General features: G+C 43.5%; 1 protein-coding gene across 3 annotated transcripts in view; it reads left to right on the forward strand.

Moving 5' to 3' along the window:
• Positions 1–12,855: 12,855 nt before the first annotated feature.
• Positions 12,856–14,687, forward strand: part of LOC106744546 (talin-1) — a 50,652-nt gene continuing 48,820 nt past the window's right edge. For all 3 annotated transcript variants that reach the window (XM_014619422.1, XM_014619423.1, XM_014619425.1), the window contains exon 1: positions 12,856–12,985. The gene's annotated coding sequence lies outside the window, so the exon portion shown is untranslated. The remainder of the gene's footprint in view (positions 12,986–14,687) is intronic.

The raw sequence follows: 14,687 nt of genomic DNA on the forward strand, positions 1-14,687 counted from the left end.
CGGATAATATTATCTCATCGTTAATACACTTCTCCCTGTGCCCGGCACAAGGGTTAAGTGAACGACGCAGGCGGCCGCTGGTCGCTGCGATGCAGTGCAGGGGAAACAGACGCGGACAAAATTAAGCCACCACTTAAGGGAAGAGTATCGGGCCACTTAAGCGATAATTCGACGTGGACGATACTCTCGCTCGCGCGATCGGGGACAATCCCTGTGCTCTGTCCGTGTGCCGGCCGTGGTGGAGCATTCTCGGCTGGGCGTATCCGGGCGTCCTTTGCCCATGAGGGTAAGTAACCTTTGTCTAAGCACACAGGCCTCCCAGCAGGAGGGTGGTCCTGCGAGAGCGGCAAACGCGTTGCCGCATCGCGAGCACTCACGAGGACGGTCAGTTTATGTGGTTTTCAGATATTTATGGGGTGCGCGCGGGGCCAGCGAGCGTAGAAGGGAGGGAACCCCTGGTCGTATATTGTACAAATTGGACGCGGGCCTCGTGAAAATGCGAGGCAATGGTGTGATTGAATTTCCGCCATTTGTATACGCGACCGTCGGTCCGCGAGTCTCCGCGAGTACTCGCGGTCGATTTAACCGACTACGTCGTCGCTCTTTCGCTGTTGCAAGAACGAGTACTTGACAAATGCGAGAGAACGACCCGAGATAGAAATTCCCTTCGCTCGACTCGCGACGCGATGCCGACTACTTTACCGAGAAGAACGAGATCTGCACGCGAACGTTGCGTCTCTCGTGCTTTACTCTCCATTGCATTTTTCGTTCTAATATCGAGTTGTTGTCATGGCAGCAACTCGTCTTTCTCACTTTTCTCACTTTTTTTCTTATTCGATTTGAGACCTTTCAAAAAGAAAAAAAACTTGATCGCAAGAAATCGTGCTCAATAATCTTGCTTCTTTAAAGACAAAACAAAAGATTCACGGAAAAAAAGAACGTAAAAATGACTCCGACGATGCAATGTTCATAAAGTGAAGAAATGTGATTTTAGTTCAAAGTTGTTTTTATCAAGTTTGTCAGAAAAACAGACAATGATCGTCAGGAGCACATCTATGCTTTTTTTTTTAAATGACGTAGTGGAATTGATTGTCCAAGATTCATCCACTATTGCCCATTCACAGTTTTTACTTGACCACCAAGTTAAAACGAGTTCTTAACAAACGAATCCAAAAAAAGAGACGATGACCGTTAGAAGGGGCATCAAGCTTCACGCACCCTTTTTCGACGGCTCATATATTTTATACTTTCCCGTGTTCAAAAGTATGAGTCAACTGTGATCGCGAGTCCTCGTCCTCGTTGTGAATGCGACGACGGGGCAAGTGCACGCGGGCGTTTGTAATTTAATATTTGCTCCCCCCTTCTGTGCGACGTGTTCATTACTTAACTCCGCACCCGGTATACCCGATGTGCAACCCTACACTCGCATGTATCCATGATCATTCTACCAGGACTAATGCACCGCGCTCGGCCAAATGTTCAGCGCGATTTAAATGTTAGGGGGTAGTTAAGTATCCCGGTAGTTAACACCGTCGTCGTAATTTTCGCGCTAGCAGTCAACTCCTCTTTCCGAGCCTTTCCCCAGGGGCTTGTTAACTAACGCTTTATTATACCGTCACCGTCATCGCGATTGAGCGATGTCGATCTCTGTGCAAGCGTTATTTGCGCCCGTGACAATCCGCTCGCATTTACGCGTTTCCCGTCAAAATGCGCGACAAGCTTTCGATCATCACGAGATTTCTTTCGAAATTACTTTCGGCATAAAGCTGTGCTTTATTGCTGCAAAGTAATCATACGAATTAAACGAATGAAAAGTTGAAATTTAACGGCTAATCGTTACAAATATTAAATAACTTTGCGTTGTCCGGGTTGGGTTTACAATTGCGAACAAACATTTAATTCATTGGATCGTCCAGGTTCGTTTAGCGCAAGAAATAAATTCCGATTGTTGTACGAATTCTTTCGTCGGGACGGGAATGATTTACGAAGATCTCGCGTCGAAATGTATGACACTCGATCCGAGTTCTTTATGCGCGTGTTAATTCGACGGGGCAAACAATGGTAGAAACACGTGTGCCAAATTGAGACTGTAATTTTAATGGCATGACGAGTGGCGGCGGCGGACCGATTACCGTTGATTTAATAACCCCGGGGGCTCCATTTCGCGCAAAACGAATGCGGGCATCTCGTCACCGACATAAATTACCAGCAGGTTGATCCGCCTAATGCCTTTACATACGATGTACGCGAATCCTCTGCCGCGAATAATCGCAAAAAAACAGATTCAGCAAATAATAAAACAAACTTACAAATAATTGAGTAATTTAACTCACCACTTCTTTTTGCGTTTACGCAAGAAACTTGCGTTTTAGCAAAAATAACGGTATTCTACGTACAAAATCGGGATCCACGGCCGAAAGATACGACTCCAAAGCGACGGCGACGATTCGAATCGCTCGGATTCACGTCGTCGCTTCTGCTCGGCAAACTACGAGTTTCCGGCAAAATCATGCGAGCGTCACGTGCGCCTTCGCTGACAAATGACACCCCGTGATTCTCGGTTTGCCCGGGCGGATGCGACGACGTATATATCGTTTCGGCTCTTCTCTCTCTCTCTCTCTTTCTCTTTCTCTCAAACTCGACCTCCGGTGGCCCTTCTACGCACAATAACTGTTTTTCTTCCCTTACTCGATGCCATCGGCCACCCTCTTTGTGCGTGCCCGTCGTTTTCGCTCCACTGACTTTTCAGATTCCGTAGAATCATCGTTCGCCTCCTCCACCTCCTCCTCCTCTTTCCCCATTCGCGAGTGCTCGCATAAAAATCGCTACCGGAACCGGATGCCGGAAGCGCCGACGGGGGTGTAGGTCTCTCCCGTTCACCCTCGAACATCCGTCTGTGTCGTTCATCTTCTAGGCGGGGCGAAATCGGATCGGGACTTAATTAATTTCCTCATTCGGCGCGAGCAGCGCAGACGACTTTCTGCCTAAAACTGGAGCATTGTGTGAAACATATTATTCGGGAAAATTCGGGAAGCGTTAAATACTAAAAGAAGAAAATATAAGCCTTAAAATAAAGTTTTTTTTTAATTTAAACGTAGAAAAAAATGATAAATAAAAGCCCCACTGCAGTTATCAAGATGCAATTATCAAATTTTATCATATGTAGCAAGCGAATAAGTAACTTAAAGATTACTAAAAAGAAAGGTTGTTTATTGAATAGTTATTTATTTATCGCAATATGTGATAAATATTAATTATTTACCACAATATATGATATATTGCATAATATGGTAAAATTTTCATTTGCCATTTCTTTCTACGTTGAAAAATTTAAGTGTCTTGCATATATTAATATAAGATATATATAAGATATAACAAAATCAATTTAATATTTGAGCATAAATTGCACATTTGTTCTTCAAGTATCTATTTATACTGTTATTTTCCTTAATTGATCGTTTATTCGTCTACTCTAATCATTTCATTTGATTTTTGAATTCAATTCCTTTGTTTGCAATATTTCTCGTAAAACTTCGCGATTCACATACAAAGTGAATTTGTTCGCATCGTTGGAACGATGATGTAACGGGAGATCACGAAAATCAGACCACGGTTTAATTCCCTTCGAATACTTACCGTTCGTGCATTAGACACGGGCGATTTTTTATGGTGATTTCGACGCTTACGCCCAACGCTGTTGCGACCTATCGCCGAACATCCCCCATGTACACGATCGAGAGTTTGTCAAATCATCCTCGGCTGCACCCGTAAGGGCCCGTTCTATTGTCCTCTTTTTAGAGGTTTACGATGTATCGTCGTGTTCCCTTTCTTCTCCGCGGGGACAGACAGCCATAAACTATATGAGGTAGAAACATCTAAATACGAACGAAATACGCTACACGAATGAGTTACATCGGCGGCTACGTTTTTATTCATGGAAAAAAGATAAAGTAGCATCGTTGTCTTACGATTAAGCGTCATCAAACAAATATCCCTTTCGTACATTTTGCTTAATATACACGAATAAAAGTCTTAGTTCCTGAAACTGAATAGAGGCCAGATGAAAACCCGGTGACGTGAAATGATATCTCTGTTACCGCGATTAGGAAAATTCGTGTATTCAACTTTATTAAAACTTGGTTGAGATAACTGAGAACAATCGACTTAAGTATACTGAAGGAAATTATAATTAGTTTTGGCCTCAGCTATATTCTTTTTATAATTTTAACCACAAAAATAGTAGCAACAATATGCGTGCAAAGTTATTATCACTAACACTATAGTAAAACTTATTAGAAAAATTGTTCTCCCGATTGTAATTTTTTACTATGATGATTATAGTTACAAATATTTTTCTCTCTGTAGAGATCTCCTACAAGAGTCTTTCTGTTCCTATAACTTGAGATTTCGTCTGGTTTCCAAGTAACAGAAAATTCAGTAACATCAATTTTTTTCTCCGTGCAATTTTTCTCGTATGCCTTATTAATACGATACCAATCATTTTATTGGCAATGATATTGACGGCAAATTGGAATCTAGTCCGTTCGAAATCTGACCTGAATTCAAGCACTCCTTACGAGTTCCGAAATTTACAAATGTTTACAACAGTTCCTGCGCTTTCTTTCTTCAATAGTTCCGAAGAAGCTTGCACTTTATGAAGCGGATACGGCCAAATTTATGGATAATATCCGCGGAACTAAATCTCACCTCTACGCCAAGCGTCTCTCGCAACAAAAATATTTGCTTCTCACCCCCTTGCGGTCGTCTCTCGTCTCTCTCTCTCTCTCTCTCAGATCGCTCCGAGGAATAGTCGCCATCGAGACAGCCGCAGCTACGAACGATCGAAACCTCTCACAGAAATGAATTTATTCTGGGATTTATTTCCGCGGGTTGACGTCAGCCCGGTCATAAATCATCTCGGCGGAGGATGATCCGGTCGCGCGTGTAGCGCTTCGGACATGCTTTTCCCCCGCGTAAAACCGCGACTTTCAAATTCGCGCATCGGTCTGATCGGATCGATGATTTACCACTATCGTTTCGATTCAACCGGCTCATCCGAGTAGCCAAGCTAAGTCGACGCAATTAGTGCTACGATTTGCCATCGAGAGGAAGATCGGGAGCCAATTTAACCCTGCCCGAGTCGCGGACACCGCCGGCGTGCATCTTCCGACGGAACCCGTCGCGTTCGTTTCACTTAATCGCGAACGACGTAATCAGCGCACGAGGATGTCGAAGCGGGGACGTTGGCGCGGTCGCCGCTCATAGCGGACCAGTTTTCGGGGCGAGTTTTCCGGGGATGGTAGTCGCCCGGAATTGACAGCAACTGGGAGAGCAAGAGAGGAAGAGAAAGAGGGAGAGAATACGGGAGGGTGAGAGGAGGGAGGAAAGAGAGAGAGGAGACAGCCTGGGACATTGGCTCCAGACCCCCTGGCGCCGTCGCGACGCTTCCCAGCTTTTGGCAAAACACACCCTATCCCGTCGCATCCGCGGGCGCCTAGTTTTTTTATGGCTACCGCCGGGGTGCAGCCACTGGTTTCAGCGCCCGGGGAACCCCCATAAAATCTCCTCCTCGCTCGACGTCCCCCGCGATATCCCGTGCTCTCCTCCTCTTACTCGCAACTCTCTCCTTCTCTTCTTCCTTCGCTTGGCCGCTTCTTTACGGAGGTAATACTGTCGTCTTAATAGTGGACGAGACGCAACTTCCTCCGATACGAGCGGACAGGGAAGTCGTCGAATTTTATTTCCTCGCGATACGATTCTCGTTACTCGTGCGCTATCGATTATTATGTTCGAAAGTTATTAGTAAGACGATGACAGGCACTTCTCCCCGAAGGACGGAATAAACCTTCCGGGCCGATAACATTCGACTAGCGTCGGTACTCGGGGCGGAATCAAAGATGAATTGATGAGGGGGTTTTCTTTTTCTCTCTTACCGTGAAATAAATCGAAACGACCTGGAAAGCAGATTATGCGGAAATAAATTTTGCGTGACAGCAAGAAACTGGTTTAAAAATGTCTTCATTCTCATCCTTAGCGATTTAGTCTTTTGCCCAAACAACACAAATTTCTAAAAGATGTCTTAAGGACACGCGAAAGAGATATTTTTTTAGATATTTTTCAAGGATCTTTAAGACGTCTTTCAGAAATTTGTATGTTATCTGGATTAATCGGTGATGATTTGGAGAGCCAAAGGAGGTAATTAAGATATATTTTCTCGAAAACAGAGAGTTTCACAGGACACTAAATTATTTTCTATTTATTTCAACATTCATGTTCCCCGAATTACATCATGGTATTTTCCAGTCAAGTTCTTGTAATCGCTTACTCTCAGGAAACTTGCGCAGTTTCAGGGACACTGGTTCTCCTCGAGCGAGAATGGCAATAAATATGAAAGCAGATAGTCGGGCGATCTCGATGTTTCTTTCTAGATGAGTCTATCGTCCCCCTTATCCTATTCACTATTCGTATTGCGTGCTATCGCCGTGGTATAACGTGCACGAAGTGCCATAGAAACTTTTCCCCATTGTCTCCCCGGGAAATTTTATCGCCGACCGAGTAGATTTGATGTTGTCTCTTCTTGAAGAGTTATTTCCATCTCGCGGGAATGAGTTATTGCCCGAGTGCCGTTACTTAAATGGAGAAAAACAAACGATTCAATGGATCTGGCTCCTGGTGTTTTATTACACGAACGAACGACATGTGGGGAGATTTACGAAGATATCCGCACGAAGATAACGAGATAATTTCAGGAATCGGGTCTCTAAAGTAATTTCAAATAAAGACATTCATGTAAGTGGAGAAAGAGAAAGAAAACACATGTCGAGCGATCACGGAGTTGCAACTGTTAAAGTTTCTTAAAGAAAATAAGTCTGTATAAAAAAATAGTAATTATTAAAAATTAAATATGATTGCTGCAAAGAATGATAAAGAAAGAATATATGGAATCATGAGGAGCCAAAGCACGGATGTATCATAATACTATTTAAATATTAATATTTTAATTATATAGTAATTATATGTACTATATATGATTATAATGCAAATTATACAGGATGTTCCGAAGTTCACGATAATTATTTTTGTAATAAATTCTTTATAACATTCCAAGTCGAAAGTTCTAATACGAAAATGCCGAGGGAAGTCATTATTTATATCAACTTTTCAATCTTTAACATAACATATCTCTCTGTAGCTAAGTCTTAAATTAAAATTCTGTTAAATTAAAGATCGTACGAAATTAATCGAAAAAAATAATTTTGTTATCCATTTAGTAGCTTGAAGCTTAATTCGCAAAAAGCTTCATTTTTCCAATCACTTGTATCTCGAAAACTACTGATGCCTCGACATTTTCATACTTGTATAATCGCATTTTTGTCGAAATAATGAAACTGCCGGAAACAATTGGTAAAGAGTCAGCTTCTAAACTATACCACGACATCAAAATAGGTGTCGGCGTTATTTCTTTTACAAGATATCGAGTTGTGTTGACTACGATTTTTTCATTTATCTTGCGAAGAGTATACATGCCCGAGAAATCTTGAATGCTAGAATGTCCGACAAATGTCAGTTCTGCTTCTTACGCCAACGTGTAGGTAGCACCACGTGAAGACCACCATCGGTAAAAGTCGGTAAAGTAGCACGTGGTTGCACGTGGGGCGCGGCGTCGCGAATCTTCGCCTCGTACGGTAAAAGCCGTAAACGGATGAGAATTGCATTACAAAACGTGAGACTGGCACTCGTCCAGCTTCGTTTCCACCGGCGTCCTCCTGGCACCGAAACCACGGACGCGGCAAAGGGAATTTATTGCAAACGCCGTATATAGATATGTGTGTCACGTTTCGTTATGCGGGGGTGTACTCTCGTCCTATTTTAGCAAGAAAATTCCTACCTCGGTACATTGATTCACCGAGGACGCAGCTCGCAATTTCCCCGCTACGTATCAATGACTCGCTCGAAATATCGGCCAGAAAATTTCTCCAGGTGTGCGTTAATCGCGAATGGTCGTGTAAGATTCAAAGATCTACTACGTAGACTTGACGATCTATAGAAAGTTGAGATTTTATTGACAAAAAATAAATAGGGATCGAGAAAGAAAAGTTTGACGTATACTGGATTTCAAGACGGTCTGAACAGTTTATTTTCGTTACAGTTCGGAACTTAGCCGATGGTCTAATGAGGGAACTTAACTTCTAGGGATTGATCAAGATCAAGTTCTCTTATTAGACCACAGGCCGAGTTCCGAAGTACATCGAAAATAAAGTATTTAAACCGTTTTGAAACTGAGTATACGTCATTTCAAACGATTCTTAAAAACGAAAAACAAAGCGTTCAAACCGCTCTTGGAACCCGAGTGTACATATGTTTTCGAAAAGTCAGCTGTATTGTTGCGCGATGTTGTTCTCCTTTTCTCTCGCTATAAATAGTCAGTAATAAATATAAATAGTATAAAAGTATATGTAGTTTTCTCCACTTTGCTGCGTCCGGATTCAAAGCATTGTTTATGAGAATTAATCTCCCGTGGCAAAAGGATGCATAATCTGATAAATATAGATGCATCCGTAACATCTCTATAGACAGGTGCACTGAAGTCGAAGGGCAACCCACGCGAGAGGGAAGCGACACGTGGGGTCAACCTTGTTTTGACGCCGACGCGGCAAACACGCGTGGAATGCGCGAGCGAGCGAACGAATTACGTTAACGTGGGCGGCCCGAGCTGTAACGTAACGACTAGTAGTCGCCATTGCATTCTTTTCTCCTTTTTTAGTTCTCAGCTCTTCCGATGACGACGACAAAGACGACGTGACATACTGTTCGTCTCATCACTATTGTGCCCTCCACCTGCACGAACACCCAACTTCATCCTCAACGTCTCCCACCCGGATTACGTTCACACCGATCCATTTTTCATTAACCCGTTCAATGCGCTTTCTTTCGCGACGTGAATTAACAGCAAACGTGAATGATAGCGCTGGCCTCGTTCGCCGGAGCCCAGTAAACATCGAGTAACGGCAACATTATATCAATGTTATAGTTTCCCATTCAATAATGTAACCGTTACATACATGTGTTATATTGCACTGGTATTATTTAATAGGAAATTATAACATATGTTGGCTGTTATAATTTTGTGTTAATTTTCGACATAATATTTGTATTAAAATTGTTTTCAGCATAATTCACTTTAAATATTCACGTTAAATTAACATAAACATTTATTTGAAACATGTGAAATATGTTAAATTTAACACAAAATTTGTTACTGTGTGTGTACTGAAATCTTTATATTCCTGACATTTTTCCTATTGCACATTTCGACATGTCGGTATGCAGTTAATTATAATTTATTTCTGACGACGTTTCAGATGCGTTGCATAACGACTTTTATTTTATCTCATGCATCGAGATTAAAATATTTTTATTATTATGCTTACGTAAAGGTTACAAAAGTTATCATTATCGTTACCGGTAACAACAGTGTCTACTCGCGATACATGGAGGCAATCACGGACGAGACAAACGTGGAAGGTTTCCTATTTGTAAAAAATGAGGAGGATATGTACAGCCACTTCCTCGAGATAAGTCGCAAATGATAACGCGCCAGTTTGTCTGTCGCTTATTTGTGTAATAATGTTTTAACTTGTGAATGTAGTGCGCAATTATTACCGAGTGACGTTCTATGGCGCGTTAATTGCGGGGAGTTTTCGAGCGTAGAAATACGCTCGCTGAGCTACTATATTGATATTAATGATCAAGATCTCATAAATAATAAAAGGACTGTAATAAATGAGTCCAAGACATTAAGATGTACAATCAAAGTTTAGGATTAGAAAGGCCTACAAGAGTGGAGCGGAGGTGAACACAAGGTGTTGGTGTGTTCTTTTTTTTTTAAGTAGTCATATATTGAAATGAATAATAAACGTCTCGGTCTTTTTAGACCCTTATTAATGTAAAATTATGTTTTCGAGTCCTCATTACAATATATGAAAAGGCTTATCATGCTTATGCAAGTTTATTCTATCTTCTTAGTGAACATATTGTAATTAGATAAAGATTTGACAAATTTCGCAAAAAAATCTAGACATGCTGGCGATTTTATGATATTAATATGGATGTTTATCCACCTTTCCAACATGTATGTCAAGGAACTACCAATAATATTCCGTATGAATGAATCGGAAAAACTTAGACAAAGATCTCAACGTACGAGATCAAGAGATTAGCGCTCATCGTGTATTAAAATTAGAACGGTAGGCAGGAAATCAACGCGCAGAAGCGCCGCTTCGCCGAACATCTGCCGACAATTGTGACCGCACCGATAACGATCACACCAATCACAACGCAACGATCACAGAGCGGCTGAGCTGAACATTCGCCAAATTATTTAACTCGCACGGAAATTTCTCAAGATTTAGAAATCTTTTTCTCCCCTCCCCCCTCTACGTCTCGGCAACACTCGGCCGTGCGTAAATCTTCTTCCGTGCGAGAGTTTTAATTTCTCCGATGAGCGTCGCGCGCTTAGGTCGCCGTAAAAATCGCTCGTGTTTGCCTAAGCCGGCGGCCGAAATAAAGGTCCGAATATCATCGCATATCGTATACCGTGTATACGAGCGATAAGACGTGCGAGAGCGCGCAGTCCGTAGTACCCACGTGTGTACGTGTTACGCGATTACGTAGCACGTACTACGAAAGCCCACGGCACTCTGGAAGGAGACTGGCATGACCAAATTTGGTGCGGTCTCGCTCTCTCGCTCCGTCGATGCCGTCGGAAATTTTTCGTGAGTTCTTAACCCTTCGCACAGGGCGCATTTTCACGGATAAAGTGTATCCACCGATCGTATCTAAGGCGGCCCGACGTTTTTATCCGCGAGAGCTACGCTCATATTAATAACGTAGAACGTTGCGCTTCGGCACGATCGATGTTTCACTTATTAATACGGAAAGAGAGAAATGGGGGGGTGAGAGAGGAGAGAGAGAGAGAGGAAATGGAGGAAAGGTAGGGTAAAAATTTATGTTTTGGTCGCCGGTAGAACGACGGTATTTTGCAAGCTAAACTTCCGCAAGATTTATCGCAAAGCTACGAGGCCACTCCGTTGGGCACCGCAAGGCATAAGTGGCGTAATCGTTATTTTTACCGGTACAATGATGACGGGTTACGCGATTGTTAAACACCATATGGACGTTGCAAGGCGCGGATTCATCTGGATGTCTTATACTTAGAAGCGGTCCCGCTTTCCGTGGATTATGGATTTTAGAGACGAGTATTTTTAGAGGGACGCGCGTTTGTTTAGATCAGTTATTTGCATCGGCGCAGTAACGTGCCCGCCGCGCTCGAGGCCACTCGTTCATCGACAAATGATCGGGGAACGGCATCCTGTGTAATATTTAATTTATGAGACAAGTGAAGTCCAGAATTAGATAAATAAATGAGATTGAATTAGGAATAGAATTAGCTACATTTAGCGCTGGATATGGAATAGATTTCTCATGAAACTTGGATGTTCAACGACGAGCGCCTGCTGCTTAAAAAGACTGATTAAAAACGATTGAATAGCCTCAAAGTTGTTTAATTTTATTATAGATTATCATGCCGGTCAAGCGTCACGTATCATGTACGTTCAGCGTGGCATATTTGATTGTTTAACAAAAGACAGGATCAAAAGAGTACGGATGATAGAGTAGGTACGTGCTTTCAACGAATGAAATGTAGATTCGATTTGTTGAATTCTGCCGTGAATGACCGACAATGAAGTTATTTAATATAAAATATTTAATAAACCTGGTCACGGCATAACGGTCGGAAACGAATCGAAGAGACGACCGAGAATCGAACTCGAATTTATTAAATATTTCATTTCGCACCCATCGAGAATCCATTTTCCGCGTTTACATTTTTGAGCCGGTATTAATCTTTCAGAGTTCCCTCAATATATTTTGAAATTATACATAAATATCGGGGGTCACGCGATGTGCTGCCTCCGTGCCGTTTGTCGTCGCCCTTTTCATCCGCAGGAACGATATTAACCCTAGCTCGCCACATTTCGGTCCAATGGACTGCTGAACGTTTCTTGGAGTTTTCTAGTTTTCACATGGCATACTATATTTTTTCCTAAAATATCAGGTGTCCGTTACAACGAACGAACATTACTTTTTCCTAAATCGCATTTGCAAAACCAATTGAGAATTTTCATCGGAAATACTCCTTTTGTGCAACCACGTTTGTAATCGTATATTCTTTGTATTTCCAATTTCCATATTACAAGCTTAAAGATATCCATTACATTGTGAAAAACATTTTCTACTTGTGTTGAAATCGGTTCTTAAACTGTGCAAATTTTTCTGTTAAGTTTTTAACATACTACGTTTATACTACCTCAACATTTTGCGTCGTGTCGATATTCAACATGCTTAAGTGTTAAAATAACGCACTTCATATTTCCACGTGCCGATTAACGTATCAATTTTTGATCTTCGACATGATATTTGTGTTACTTTCCAACATATTCACCATGTGTCAAGTCGACACGAAGAGCGGATCTTTCGGGGCGTGCGAAATGTGCGAAAATTTAACAGAAAATTCCCTCCACCGTGCGGATAACGTTAAAAGTACCCGCCGTCCCGGCCATTCCTTCACACCGCAGACTCGCGACTCGTTCGCATTTTCCTTTCCGCGGAGAAAGCTGGGCTTTTTCGGAGTAGCGTGTAACCGAGTCAGAGAAGCGACTCGATTAGATTAACGAGCGAGTAGAGCAGGCGCTTATGTACGGCACCATCGGGTTCCTACGCAGGGGCCGGCCCTGTCGCGGCGGCGGCTGTCGTCGTCGCCGCCGCCGCCGCTGGACGACGGGAACGGCGGAATCAGGCGGAACCGGGAACGGTGGAGTCACAAGAGTGTTGTCGGACGTAGTGCCAGTGTTGCCCCGAAGTGATAAATTGATTTCGTGCGACGGGAGAGCGGCTCCGCGCGCATCTATGGATATTCCTTGCGGTGAGTAGGACGCGCGCCCGGCGCCGAATTCGCCGGCGTGCGATTAAAACGCGCGGCCGCCTATATTGATTTTTCCGCCGATTCTCCGGACGGATGGGCGTGCTGTGTCCCGCGACTCTTCTCGCTCCTCTCTTGCTCTCGCGGCCACCTCGGCTCCCTTTTTCCCCTTCGTCTTGCGCTTCCGTCGCTGCCGTACGATCTCCTCTCCTTTGTGCCGCGACCCGAGCGTCGTCGTCCCTTGACGTTTCGGAGCCGTCGGACGGAGAGTCGGAGCTAACCTCAAAAAGCCGTGCGCGGGGGATGGGCTATCCAACGGGTGTCTCCCGAAATAGAGATGATTCACAACAGAGGGACGATTGACAGGTCGCGGATTAACAATTCGCGCCGATGACGTCGATCTGCGTGTGTACGTGTGTGTATGCGCGCACCGTATGCGATACGTATGCGTGCGTGCGTGCGCGTGTATGCGTGTGGGACGATGTGCGTGCGGAGCACGGGGCCGCCTTCTTATTGATATCCGCTCCGGTGGTTTTCGTTTGGTTAAATGCGCGACGTGCCAAAACAATAGGCCCGTGGAAAATCAATAGGCAGGCTGTGCGAGAGGTTAAATAGGGAAACTCTCGGCGTCCCGCCGACGTCGTGCCGCCGCCGCTGCTGGAGGCGGGCCAGTCGCAACGCCAGATCTCTTCCCGACGAGATTGTTTTCCTACCTGGCCGTCGGCCTACGCGTAACGCGCGATGCGTGACATTAAGACGCCTCCCGCGTCCCTCCGCGGCGTCTCAATTATTCTGTTGACTTTTCGGATTGCCCAACTGACACCGCCGATTTCACCTCGAATCTCTCTCCTCTCGGGCTTTTATCTCTCCACTTCTCGATAACTCGGGACAAATAACTTACCTTCGTCCGTTATTAACGGTCGTTCCGAAAGTAGTTTCGAAACGGAAAATTTATCATCATCCGGATGGCTTCGGCAACAACATATCCCTGGACTGTTCGATATCTATCTGAGATGTTGAATATTTAATACGGTATCTGTTATAATATTTTTAACATTTTCACGCAAAAGCCAAGGAATAGTGCGGAATTATCAGAATTCCTAGCAGATCGGCGAGATCGCTCGTCGTTATATTTCCGAAAGCGAGTGCTCGCTTAATTAATTCGGCAAGTAACGGTGAGTCACCGCCGACGTAATTTCTCGCAGAATGTCTCAGTAAAATTGTTTCCTACGAATCGATATGCATGCGTAATCGTAACCATGACGTGGCATATTTTCTGCGCTCTGTAATTTCGTGAGAAATTAGCTTCAGTCGTTTTTGGTTGAGGTTAACTAAGCAATTATATATTCACATTGTGCTCTATTTCGCGTTATAATTGGGAAGCAAGGCTAATCAGAATCATAGCAGTCGCAAGCCCCAATTTACGGATTCATCGCGCGCGACATTCAAACACTCAATTATCCAAACACCATTCCTCCTCGTCGATATTGAACACGTTTCTGGCGTCTTAATGGCGCTGGAAATAAGGCTAATCCAAATTATACCCATCTCAATCGGAGTGCTAGTAACTCCGCGATCGCGACGGTGGGAAATTATTTCGGACAAAATTCGTTCAAGAATATAAAACGAGAGAGGGAAAGAGATAACATTATAATATTAAAAGGATTTAAAATTACAATCGGCGGATGAGAATTATTTCAATCCG

The sequence above is a fragment of the Dinoponera quadriceps genome, unplaced genomic scaffold, assembly GCF_001313825.1.
Source record: "Dinoponera quadriceps isolate SergipeBrazil2010 unplaced genomic scaffold, ASM131382v1 scaffold1339, whole genome shotgun sequence".
In the NCBI taxonomy this organism is placed as follows: Eukaryota; Metazoa; Arthropoda; class Insecta; order Hymenoptera; family Formicidae; genus Dinoponera; species Dinoponera quadriceps.